General features: G+C 44.4%; 1 protein-coding gene across 2 annotated transcripts in view; it reads right to left on the bottom strand.

Annotated features, from left to right (window-relative positions):
• BASP1 (brain abundant membrane attached signal protein 1) overlaps positions 1-9,429 on the bottom strand; it is a 53,303-nt gene extending 43,874 nt beyond the window's left edge. Inside the window, exon 1 of one of the 2 annotated variants that reach the window (XM_077115120.1) lies at positions 9,332-9,429. The gene's annotated coding sequence lies outside the window, so the exon portion shown is untranslated. Of the gene's footprint in view, positions 1-8,266; positions 8,455-9,331 lie in introns of those variants that run through there. The other variant, XM_077115119.1, reaches the window with a different exon arrangement.
• Positions 9,430-12,034: the final 2,605 nt, after the last annotated feature.

The raw sequence follows: 12,034 nt of genomic DNA, 5'->3' as shown, positions 1-12,034 counted from the left end.
TCCCTACCCCACCCCCAGCCCCCATCTGCAGCTCTCCAACCCTGCACGCATCACTGTCCATCTTCAGGAATTAATCAAAGCTATTAAATCCAACTAAAATTTAGTTTCATGAGAAAAGTTCTTTTTAATGCATACCATATATTCTTTGGTATTTGAAGGAAATATAATACAGAATGTAAGAAGCAGAGATGAGCTGAGGGGAGAAGATGGCAGGTGGATGAAACACTAAGTTCCCAAGGGAGAGGGTGAGAGAGCATCAAGGAGCACACACAGAATCAACCGCTGGGTTTTCCAAAATAATGGTAAGATGATAAAAAAATGGTAGGGATTTTTTTATTATTATTATTACAGATAGTAAGAGTTTGACTCAGGCATTCTCTTTTCTAATTTTCTCTGAAGTGGATGGGGGTGGAGGTTCATCAGGGCTGAGGCTTTATTGGGAAATAACCTGGGTTTCCACTCAGCCACTAACCAGCTCATGTGACAGTAAACCAGCCACTACCGTTTCTAGGAGCCTTTTCAGTTCCAAAATTACTTGTTTTCAGTCATGAGCTTTCAAACCTTCTGTCCTGATGACACAAAGGACTGGGTTAGGCTGGAATTTTAGTTAGGCTGGAATTTTAAGGCAGCCACACACTTTTACAGTAAGTCATGCACTTTCAGTTAACGAATCTTGCGTGGTGTGGACCGCAACAGGTTAACCAATTTAGGACTTGGTTTATTTCCAATCAGGCAACCCCAACAACACAGCTGGAAGAGGACTTGGGACTTGAGGGGGGGGGGCAGTGGTGTATGGGAATCCTATATTTTATGCATGATTGTTCCGAAAACCTACAACTTCTCTAATAAAAAAAAACTAAATTTAAAAGAAATTATGGATACAGCATTTGGGACCTATCTATGCAGTAAAAGGAAGACAGTGAAGAGGAAACAAAATCCCCATCTATCTAAAGTTCTTAAAAATAACAATCATACTTGGAAAAAGTATGACTTTAGGACACTAGTCCACATTCACAACACCAAGAATTCCCTCTGACCCATATGTACTTACTGCTTACATATTTAAATTCTATGCTGTATCTCTTCCACAATACATAAGTTTCCATTAAAAAACTCAGTACAAGTCTCTCAAATTAACTATTGGATGTGTTAATATATAGAAGGTTATTTGTTTAATCCTCTAGGGTCCACATTACACAAGATAAAATGGCCAAGGTTTATGGGAAGTCTAGTGTAGGGTGGAATAATGCAATAGGGATAGAAGCCATCTGACATGAATTTGAATCCTGTCACTTTCTAATAGCTCTGGGATCTTAGGTACATTATTTAACCCTCTAATTTCCATTGCTTCACAGATAAAACACATCTTGCAATGTGTTTGAGGAAATGGAATTTCAGGGCATGTGCCATACAACTTTCAGCTCCCACCCAAACAAAACAAAAAATGCTCTGATCTTCTCACATTCTAAATCTAGGAAGTTTTCAAAAAGTTACAACTACCATATCCAAAAAGTTCTTTTCTCACAAAAAGACACTGACGGATAAATAAGGTAGAATATTTATCCTTCCTGAATACACACAAATCAAAAATGTATTAAGTGCAATTAAAGAAAAAAAAATAGAATTGATCCAAAATGCAAATGACTTTACTTTTGCTCAACAGCAAAAACAAAAGTATCCAGATGGTTAAAAACAAGGTACTCGGGCATATATCTCTGAATTAAATGCCTGAAACATTACGACTGACTTGAGGACTGATCTACACCAAATATCTGAAGTTCTCAACAACTTCCTTTCTGTTTTCAAAAGGCCACAGTGGCTAAGCTCTCCATGGAAATACTTGCTCCCAAAGGTCAACAAAGTGACAGCACCTTTACATTCCTGCATAATATAAATTCAGTTTTATTCCTCTGTGTGTGGGGGGGGGGCACACAAAATGTGAAAAAGGAAAAAAAAAAGGATATACCAAGCTAAGAGAATGTGTGTGTGTCTAATTAGAATCAGTAGATACCATGTCATATCTTAGACTTTTTAAAAATCCAAGTTTGGTTTATCATCTGAGTTCTAATAACTAAGACCCGTCTTTCAAAGGCTAATGAATGTGTCTGGATTCTAGACCCAAGAAGCTAAATAGGAAATTCCAGGAGTCTGAATGAATTATGTCTTATGCCCAAGGTCATGTGGTTAATCAAGTTCAGTCAGGATCTCAACATATCAAAACAGTGAGTCTTTCTCTGAAGGTCTCTGAAGCTCTAAGGACTTTGACTTTTTTTTTTTTTTTTTCATTTAAAAAAATACCCATTCAGTAAGGAGGATGGAGTCAATTGATCTTCTAGCTGCTTTGGGCTTTTGAAACTCATACCAGGTCCTGCCAACATTATTCAAAATATCATAATTACACCAGGAGGGTCTTTCAAAACCACAAACTTAGTGTCAACCAACTACTGTTCAAGGCACCACCACTGCCTGGCCTGACTTCCCTAATGACCTCTTTGAAGTATATAAATAGCTACAGGGGTAAAGAATAAAGTAAAGAAAACCAGTATCTTCTTCACTTTATGGCAAGTATACATTTAAAAAATGCACTTGATAGATCGGGCATTGTCCCAAGTGTTTCGCAATTTCTCTTAGTCCTTACAATGATCTTATGTTTTGATGCCCATTTTATAGATGAGAACTAGGGCACAGAGAAGCTAAGCAATTCGCAAAAGCTCTCACTGCTGGTAAGTGGCTGAGAGGGTTTTAACCCAGTGAATCTGGCTCCCAAGTCCAACTCCATCACACCTAGCCCTTCAAATCATGCTTTCTAAATCCCATGATCCCTGCATACAACTAATGGCTGAAGAGCGTATTTCAAGGAGAAGTACCTAAAACTAACCAAGGAAGCCTCCTTCCTGTGTCATCCAAAATGGGGGAAAAGTCAATTGAAAAACAAGTTCATGAAACGCTGAAGTGATAAGAGGGAAATATTGTGTAAATGCTTTGCCTTCCCCCACTGAACACCATTTTTCTATATTATCTGAAGTGTTTCCTTATGCCCTGAGCTCCTGTTGTGCTTGCAGATGGTTTCTATTTCTAAATCTCTAAAGCTTTCAGGAATTTATTCCTAGACTCCAAAGCCTGGTGCAATGGCAACTTCGCAGCACTGAAAATCTTGGCTATGTAAATAAATAACCTGTTTTCCCTGTTTTTGTTTAAAATTCTACTGGCTTTGGTAAGCCTGATTGTTATTTAATTACTTAGGGTACAGACAGAAAAAAAAACACACACACTGAGACTCTGCATCCCACTGTATCCCATTTCTGACTCCCAAAGGGGGAAAAAGGGGAATGTTGTTTAATCACACAGCTTCTTTGGCTTGTGTCTTGTCAAAATTAAATTTAACTATGTCCTGGTAAGAATTTGACTCTATGATAGTTGTTTACTCTTTGTAAGGTTTGCCAGACAATTTTTCGCACATGACACTTCCCTAGATTTGTCTTAGCAGTTGTAGAGAGAATGATGCTTAACAAAAAACTTCCTTTGGCAGGCCGAGAACTGCTGTGGTTTTAAGGCCACCCTCTTTTTCCTAAAAAGAACTTATACATCATCTCTTGAGTTGCATAAGCAGCCCTGGAAAATTCAATGAGATTGACTATCCTGACTACACGCAATTCACTTTTGGACAGAATCCCCATACAGTGCTTCAGAATTTCAGATACACACACACATACATACACAAGAAGAAAATTAGGAATTACGAAATTTGGGCAGCTTTTGAGAGTAAGATATCCTATTTCAGAATGAATTCATCTGAGAACTCCAGTACCTTACTAATGAACATGGAACAGAATAACAGCTCAGCATACAGAAAACAGTAAGGTCAATCCCACTTTGGTTGGAAAAGCAGCCTGAGAGGTAGAGCGATCCTGAAAATCCAGCCTTCATACTCAAGCACTTTTTAGGCCTAACGTATGATCCTTAATGTAACCAGAAAATAGGAATTATTATCCCAAGTTTACAGTTGATTAGCGTGAGATTCAGAAAGGTTTGAAGAAAAATAATTTGCCCAGAGTAGCCTCACCAGTGTCTGGAGATTTTCCAATGCAGCTTTTCTTCCCACTATCCCCCAGAGAACTTCTCCAATCATCACCACCACCCTCCCACCACCCACACACATATTTTATTTATTTAAAAGCTTCTATCTTCAATGTACAGTAATTCCCTGATGTCTGTCCATCATAATTAAGCCAAAGAGTAACGCTCATGTTGTATTAGGTCCCTGAAAGTCTTAAGAGACATCGTAAATGGAAAAGGATAAGGTGAATTTAAAAGAAAGAACTTTCATACCCATTTCCAAATTCATTCAGTTCATCTGTCTACTCAAGATTTTTCCTTAGCAGTTACCCGATTTCCAATTTACCAGTTAAGACAATCATTAAGATGATGGCGACCTTAAAATAAAGTGTAAAATGAGTAGGTTTAACCTTCAGATAAGGATGAAATAAGGCAAATATCAAAGCATTTCTTTCAACAGAAAGTGATGGCAAAAGAAAAATAGTTTACAAGGTTTCAGGGGATAGCTTGAAAACAAAACTTTAAAAGAGATCGCAAAAATAAGACAGACAATTTTATGAAGCATTTATGGAGTAAGCATTGCTTATTCCAGCTTTTAAATGTAGTCAATGTGAGTTTTTAAGTCTAAAGCTTAACATCTTAATTTAAGAATAAGTTCGTGTGTTCAATGTAACCCTTTTATGTAAGGGGTGCACTGGGAAAAATTGAAAATGAATTTACTGATAGGTTAGCCAGGCTTTGCCTCTTAAATGCATTTTTAGAAAGACAAAAATTGATTATTTTCCAAAGAACAAGTTGGAAGCACTATAAAATACTCTATACCAACTGACTAAGTTTCATGGCATTAATGAGATTTTATTTTATACATATATCACTTTGTTTAAACAATGGTTTTGGATTCTGCAATTGTTTACAAAATTACTGTGAATTTCAGGCTTCCATTTTAGAATGATTCAATACCCCTCCCTCACCCTACCCCACCTTTCCCTCCCTCATTTCACACACCACTTATCTGGATCACAGAATGAATATGGCTTAAAATTCATATTTGAATTATGAAATTCACATTTTTCTTATTAAAGGGGGGGGGGGGGGGGACTGAAGACAGAGACCACATCAATCCAGAAAGAATACAAAGATGTCTCCAAGGTCAGCAAACCCAAGCTTCCTAGAACCCTTCCTAGAACTCTGGGCAAATTATTTTTCTTCAAACCTTTCTGAATCTCACTCTAATCAACTGTAAACTTGGGATAATAATTCCTATTTTCTGGTTACATTAAGGATCATACGTTATGCCTAAAAGGTGCTTGAGTATGAAGGCTGGATTTTCAGGATCCCTCTGATTTAATTTAGAATGTTCTGGAAGGAAAAATGTTCTTTTCTTCTTGCCACAATTAAAGCACCAGTTCCAGTCAAAAGATAGAAATGCCACTGAGCAGATAGCCGTCCTTGCTTTTTGTCAAAACACCCAATTAGCTCCCTTTCTCCACCTGCTAAGTCTTGGCAAAAAGCTAGCCGGCTAAAGGAATTAGGTCCCTGATAACATTTTTAAATTCAATTTAAGAATTAAATTGGGGGGTACAGTGGATTGAATTCGATGTGTATTTCAACTGACTCTCCAACTCCCAAATAATAAAATCCAATGAGAGGGGAAAAAAAGTACATGTAGCTCTGTGAACCATAATAAAGCACTAAACACTAAGAAATAGAAAAGGTATCATTCCTGCCACCTAGAAATGAGCCAGGGAGCCACCTTGCCAAATTTAGGTGCTGATACATTAAACTTGGTCAATAGCAAATGTTCATTTAAAGGAACAAAAGAGATTATTCCTTTTGCTGCCACGTGTTGTTCCACCAGGGTGCATAAAATCCTTTTAAAAATAACCTCCCATTGCCTAAATACTTAGCTATTTTATATGCACAATGTCTTCCTTGGGAAGGTAAAAACAAAGTAACCCAAAAAAGAAATCTGAAGGGTCACCTAGAGGATACATCATTGAAAGGAAGAAAGGATCAGCAAGGGAAGGGATACATAATATGGCATGGCGCCTGTGATACTTGGGAGGGGGAGGGGGAGAAGCATCAAGAACTTAATTAGCCATCTTCACCCCAGCTACCCCAGCTGCGTTCTTCCTTCCCAAGTCAGTGGATTTCCATCTGCACAGAGTCCACCTTTCCAGACTCTTAATGAAATAATAAGGAAGGAATCCAAAGAAAAGGAGAACACAGAAAGCTGAGGATGCTGACAAGGTAACCATTTTCTCTGTTCTGGTTCCTGTAGGCCATCTTGTTGGCATGAACGCCAAGAGGTCTTAATTTTTCTTAAGTAGTGTCACCACGGACAACACCCACTGTCGGCTCTGAGATCAGGGCCCCTAATCAAACGGCCAGCAACAAAGATCTGTCAGCAAACCGTTAATTGGGGCAAATTAAGAGACCCACCATCCCCGCAATGCAATATGTTGGGGGGGGGAGGGGAGAACAATGGACCATACTAGAAAGGAAAATAGCAGTCTGTAGTTAAAAAAAAAATGTTTTTTTAATCTACACTTTGCCTTCATCACAAAAGCTAATCTTATTTTTAGTCAATTGAAATGACTAAGAAAGCATAAGATAAGGGCCTGGAAAAGAGGACACGCGTGTGTGCACACGCATACACACACGAAAAACTGTCATCTGCGTCCAAGGGTTTCCTGCAACATTTAGGGCAAACGCCTTTGTTCCTCGGCTTGGGAAGGGAGGTGGGTGGGTGGGTGGGTGATGGAAAGATCAGATGGGGCTGCTCGGGCCCTCCACGCCCTGCTCTCTGGCGCATGCGCGAGGCCAAGACAAAGGAATAGGTAATTACAATCCCGATTCATTCATTTTCCCCGCAGTACCCGGGATCGGTTAGCCCGGGCTCTAATCCCGGGGAGGGGGCTGGTCCACACCTCTAGCGCACCTCGATCCTAGCGTTTGATTTTAACCCGCCACACGTGCGGCAGTGTAGACCCAGCGCGTCAACGCTGTACACGGCACCCGTGTGCGCTGTGCTAATTTCATCCGAGCGAAAATCACACGGGCAAAGGCTGCCCACCGAGTTCGCTTCAAAGCGGAAACGTCTCTGGGGAAGCAGATAAGGAGCTCAGCCAAGCGTTCGATGAATATTCATGAAAAGAATGCGGGTTGTAGCCGGCATTGTGTGTGCTGTCGGATCCAGGGATTCCGCAATTTTTACTTAGCTGTTGTTGGGGGGGGGGGGGGTAGGGAGGGGAGGGCAGCGTCGGGTTTCAGCGTTAGCGCTTTAGGCAAAAGGTATTAAAAACCCCAAACCTTCGCCTGGGACGGGATCGAGCCCCATTAGGAGCCGCGCGCTGTCAGGTTCAAGCTCACACACCCCCGGCGGGGGCCAACGGGTGGAGGCGCCCAGCGCTTTCCCCTAAGCAAAGGCTCGGAAAAAACAAAATGCTCCAAAGGTAGCCCCCGGGCCAGAGGGAAGGCAATCCTGCCGCGTCCGAGGCTGGGGCTCCGATCTGCCCCCATGTGCTTCTGGATGGATGCACGTTGTCGTGGGAACCTGGTGTTCCTTGGCCACCCCGGACCAAGATTCAGGAGTCCCACAGGTCAAGGAAATCTACTTGCCAAACCCAAAAGCAACCCCCCTTCCCGCCTGGTCAGACCAGATTCCCCCGCGCCGCCACCTCCGTCTTCTTTCTCCCCTCTCCTCCCGCCCCACCCCACCCCCACCCTCCATCTTTGCTGCTGCGCCCCTCGCGCCGAGCGCTTCCTTCCCCGCGGTGAATCTTTCGGATGACAGATACCGACGCTCCCTTCAACCCCACAGAAAGTCCGTCTCCTCGGGACTCAAGGCGCTTCAAGGGTTTCGCATTCTACAATTTCTTCCTGGAGCAGCAGCCCACCCTCCCCGGGAGCCCTCCCCCCTCCCAAACTCCGCTTAGCGGCTCCGCCACCGCCCCACCCTCCCCACCCCGCGAGAGGCCGAAGCCGCCCACCTCGGGGCCCGGGATCACCCCAGATCCCCAAAGTGCGACTGGGCCCTCAACAGGGACTACACGCCCATCGCCGTCTAGCCCGGCCCCGCACCCCGGGGCTGCGGCGGGGAGGGCGGAGGGGGGCCACCGGGAAAGGGGCGGAGGCGGTGGGGCGACAGAGGCCTGGGGATCGCGGTGGCGGGGTGGGGGTGGGGGGCCTTGGGGGCGCGCCTCCTTACCGGTTCTGGGTGTCTGTGCCGCCCCTGGGTGAGCGCGGTGCCGCCAAGGGGCCCCGGTCGCTGGCGTCGCCCGGCCCGCTGCCTGGCTTCTGGCGGAGGCTCTATCCCCGGCTCGACGGCGGAGCCCGGAGCGAGGAGCGAGTTGGAGCGCTGCCGCCGCCGCCGTCGCCGCTGCCGCTACTGCCGCCGCCGCCGCCGCTGCAGCCTCTGCATTTCTCGCGCCGCGCTCCCCCTCCCCTTCCTGCCCAGCGCCCTCCCCCGGCGCGTCCGCGCCCGCCCAGCCTCCCTCCCCTCCCGAACCCCGCCCGCCTCGCCTCGCCTCTCCTCCCCTCCCCTCCTCTCCATCCTGATACCCTCCCCCACCCCCTCCCCCTTCAACCCAGCCTCCCACATCCCCACGCACTTTCTCTCCCCTTCCCTCCATCCCACCCCCCAACTACCCTCCATCTCTACTCCCCTCCCCTCCCCTCTCTTCCATCTTCCATCCGCGTCCCACCCCCGTTTCCTCTCCTTCCCTCTCTTCCCCCACCACTCCCAAGCTGTCTGTGGGCACCTCTCTGTCTCATTTATTTTAAGGGTTGGCTAAGAAGTGATCCAGATCTCTCTCAGGCTTAAGGGGCCGTCTCAAGGTGGAATGAATGACGCCCCCCTGCACCAGCTACCCTTCTCTGCACCCCAATCCCGCCAGCTCCCGACGTCCGGGAGGCGGCTTCTCCCACCGCAGCCGCAGCCGCAGCCGCCGCCGGCTGAGATCCGCTACCCTGGAAAGCGGTGGGATTGGGGGTGACCTGGTGGCTCCCCTCAGCCCAACAGGACCGATGCCCGCGGGGTTTAGGGTGACCCCCCCCAACGGCAAGCCCGTCGGCGCGGCGCCTAGGCGGACGAGAAGCGCGCGCTGGGAGGCTCCCACGCCCGCGCGGCTGCGCCGGGAGAGGGTTTGGGAAAGGGCGACGGCTCGGGTCCCGCTGGCGACGCCCCGGTGAGGATGCTCTCGGGACTTGGGAGAGGACCCGGGGGAGAAAAGAGCCGGAGGAAAGAGACCGTCGTATTTTTTGATGTACTTGCCTTAGGGGAGACACCAGTGCTGGGAAGGCAGTTAGATAAGCCCAAACGAGGTGCTGCTCCGAAACACACAGTTCAAAGCCGCGCGGCTAGCCGCAGCGTGTCTGGGTGTCCTAACCGGCCCGCATGCCGGGTAACACCCGGACACAAATTAACCAGCCGGGTTGGCAAGTACCTAGCTTACCTGCTGTCGAGAGGCAAATGCAAAAAATAACATGATATGACATCGCTTACAATAGTACCTCTTTCTTCAAACAAAAGCCAGTTTTACCGTCTCGCAAGCCCATCTGAACCTTTGGAACTTTTATTTGCAGCATTTTGGCGCCCTCTGGCGATGTTCGGATTACTTTCATGCGCTTCTACTGCCCGGCAAGGAAACCGACTGAGCTGTTGGTTCTGCTTTAGGGTGGATCTGCCCTTGGAACCTGGGCGTGGATTCCCGGGTTAGGGTTGTCCACCCAAACGGGGCGATAAAATGCAACCATATTTAGGGAGACAGACGCCAAAGGCAACGGTAGCCCTATTCAGCTGAGGCAAGGTAAGTCCACTTTCATTTAAGGAAAATATACTTATCAGAAATTATGCTTAAATTCAGCACGCCAACAATATCAGCCCACTACCGCATTTGTAGTGGAAATTCCCGATTGAGTGTATTTGCAGTTTATATGCGGCCACCCTCAATTAGGTGAATACATACAAGCTGGAAATGTTTGCATTTTAACCAGAAAGTGGTAAGAAAGAATGGGGGCATTCCCCCCCCCTTTCCCCCTCGATTAAATGAAATAATGAAGAGTAATACGGTACAATACCAGGAAGGAAATTAGGAATAGGACTACCTCCAAAGCATTTTATTTCCCTCATTCCAGCACACCATTTATGAGACCAGATGCATAGTTTCCCAACCTTGGGGCCTTATAATTCTTTGTTGTGAGGGGCCCTTGTGCATTGTAGTATGTTTTCCAGCATTGCTGACCTCTACCCACTGGATGCCTCTAGCATCTCCCCGGTTGTAACAACTAAAAAAGGTCTACAGACATTGCCGAATGTCCCCTGGGAGGTAAAAATCACTCCCAATTGGGAAACTTTGGGCTATAAGATTGTAAATCTTTGTTAACAAGTCACTAGGGTTTTATCCCTTCAGATTAGATGAATGTTTCCAATTTTATGCCCAAGACATTTGCAAATAGGTTTGTCAGTGGAGCTGAATAGTTTTTTAATTTAGCATCCAGGTTTTTATCCCTGTGATCTTCCAGGCATGTAAAGTATCTTAAAAATAGCAAATATATGTTCCTCCTGTGTTTGGATGATAAGCCTGCAATTATCTTTTTTTATTTTCAAAAAATTTTCTGTAAAAAGGCCACATAAAAAAAAATTATGTTTGGTGACTTCAGTGCTCCTGGCTAAATTTTCATGATGTTGAGAAAACAAGCCTTCCAAAGGTGTGATTGGAATACAGAACACAAGTTACCATAGAAACCAGAGGCAAAAGGTTACACCAGTGAGAACTGCAGGTCTTCTCAATTTTATTTCCTATCGGATTTAGTTGTCTAGTTACAAGTTTTAAAATAATACTAATTCTACTTTAATGAAATGATGTAACTTACTGTTAGAATTACTAATCTGGAGGGTGGAACTTTCTCCAGAACATATAGACATACATCAGTTGGTAACCAAAGTGCCCATTGCAGCTATATTATTATATAAAATCCAATTTGTGGACATTTTTAGTGTCATTTTTAATTGTTCATCATAACAGCTAACATTTTTGGTGCATATGCTCTTGAAAACATGCACACACTTAGGGAAGTAATGAAAAGCATTTAAAGCTCTGCAATTTAGAAAACTGTTAATGTTAAGTATTGTGGGCATCACGTAGCTGTTTAGATTATAGACTAACAGACTTGGGCATGTATGTTAAGGATGCAATGTATGACAAAATTTAATTTGGCTTTCCAGATTATACTCATGGAGGGAAAAAAAACCCAGCTTTATTATCCAAGTAGAATTTAATATACTTTTTAATAAACAAAGCTGGACTTCATAGGCTATAAAATGAACTCCATTGCCATTTATAATTGCCTCAGTAAAATATTGCCTGGATTTTGAAAATACTTTTATATATATCGCAAAGGATAAATTAATCAGTGATAACTCACATTACCAAAGGATTTATTTACCGTAGAATTGCTTGTCATAGAATGGACTCATTGTCATTTAAATAACTCGTCTCAAGACCATCAATGTATGTTCATCAATTCATATCTATTGCATAAGTTGAGACAGCTACAATAGGTTATTAAATAGACCTCATCTCACCTCCATCCCTTTCCCACTGCTTCCCTCTGCCTATATCACCACCAAGGCCTGGCATTTTCCTTCATTTCTCCATCCTTTCCTCATAAGCAGTAGAAAGAGGATTAAGATGCCAAATAAAAAACATAGACTAACATGAGTGAAAAAAAAGCAAAGCGTGGTGACAATAGAGTCACCCCAGCATTACCCCAACCATCTTTGCTGGACATCTTTTTGGATAGCTCCTGCTCAAGGCCACTGAATTAACCCAAAGTCCCCAGAGCCCCATTTATGGAGTTTAAAAGTAAATTTAGCTCAACTTAAGTTTTGGGTGATGACCCAGCTTGCTGCAATTTGCTCACCAATTTTTGTCTACAGGTTACAAGCTAAAGCCCAGACCATCGAGATTACATT

The sequence above is a fragment of the Tamandua tetradactyla genome, chromosome 9 (genome assembly GCF_023851605.1).
Source record: "Tamandua tetradactyla isolate mTamTet1 chromosome 9, mTamTet1.pri, whole genome shotgun sequence".
Lineage (NCBI taxonomy): Eukaryota > Metazoa > Chordata > Mammalia > Pilosa > Myrmecophagidae > Tamandua > Tamandua tetradactyla.
This window is presented reverse-complemented; position numbering and strand designations above follow the sequence as displayed.